The sequence below is a fragment of the Phytophthora infestans genome, genomic scaffold (assembly GCF_000142945.1).
Source record: "Phytophthora infestans T30-4 supercont1.39 genomic scaffold, whole genome shotgun sequence".
In the NCBI taxonomy this organism is placed as follows: Eukaryota; Oomycota; class Peronosporomycetes; order Peronosporales; family Peronosporaceae; genus Phytophthora; species Phytophthora infestans.
Genome location: NW_003303720.1, coordinates 983750 through 985001, shown reverse-complemented (window position 1 = coordinate 985001; position 1252 = coordinate 983750).

Here is a 1252-nt window from a genome sequence, read left to right as displayed (position 1 = left end):
GTTTCACGGACGATAGCCATGGCATCCAAGAAGCGTTGGTACATGTAGCGGGGACCACCTGTAAACTTCGGAGATATATTTATCTTGCGTTCAACTCTCACCCGCATCTGGCTCCGCCGACTCCTGCTCCGTATAATTCCCACGCCGAGTCCTACGTATGGCCGCCTCGTCGTCAGCTGCCATTCTGTGGATTTCAACAGACTCGCCACGCAACGCGTCCGTGAGTCCCTGGAGGGTTTCCAATCGATACTGGAGCTGGTCTTCTTGATGAAGCGCAGGGTTCTTGTTCGCATTTGGCCCATTGGTCAACGCAGTATTGCTGCGTCAGTCGCCCACCGCGCAGGATAAGCGAATTACTAACCGTCCGGTCGTAAAGCAGATACGCCTCATATTCCCGAACGGACATGGTTAGGGGGTCACCGTGGCGATCGACGGGATTACCAACGTACGGGATATCGTAAGTCCAGCCATTATCCCCGTACGGAAAGAGTAGAGGGTACTGCAGCGGGTCGTAGGTAACGCTCGTCTCAAATATGCGCTTGAAACCTCCTCCTGTCGTGTGTAGGATTATATCCCGATGTTCAGCCGCGTTTGTATCGATCACAACGGCTGCCACCTCCGATGCCGTTGGGGTGTTATGCGTACCCGGGTTCGCATTCCGTGTGACGTGCAGACGCAGCTTAAGGTGATCCCCCTCTGGAAGAAAATTACTCAAGGCTAATGACGGATCATGCTCATCAACGTCTTCCCCTGCCGCTCGGCGTCGTTCGTGCTCCCTGATGGCTGCTGCATACGCATCCCAACCACGATCTATCAAAAATCTACGCGCGTTGATAAATTCTTGTGTATACGGGTTGTGCGCCACCATCATCTGGTCAATTGTTTCCATGACGGCACGATCGAGGCCTTGCGTCATGTTCATACGGCTTCGCACACGTGCATCCATATCTGGATGTTAAAGTAAACTTGGGCATACATGGAGCGACCGAAGGTAGGAGGTAGTAACGATCCCATGCGATGACACACTGACCCTTGTACACGGAAGTTGTAGACACCATTCCGTGTCACGCTTTCGTCAACGCTTAGAGGCCGAGACCGCGAAGCTCCCATGGACGTAAACGCGAATACGTTGTTGTAGGCCCGGATTGACCGCATGAAGGTCGGGTTTTCGAAAAGTGTCAGAAGCGCATCAGGTGCTGTTCGCGAAGATGGAACGAACACCAGTCCGTACGACAGCAGCATCCATCTGTCT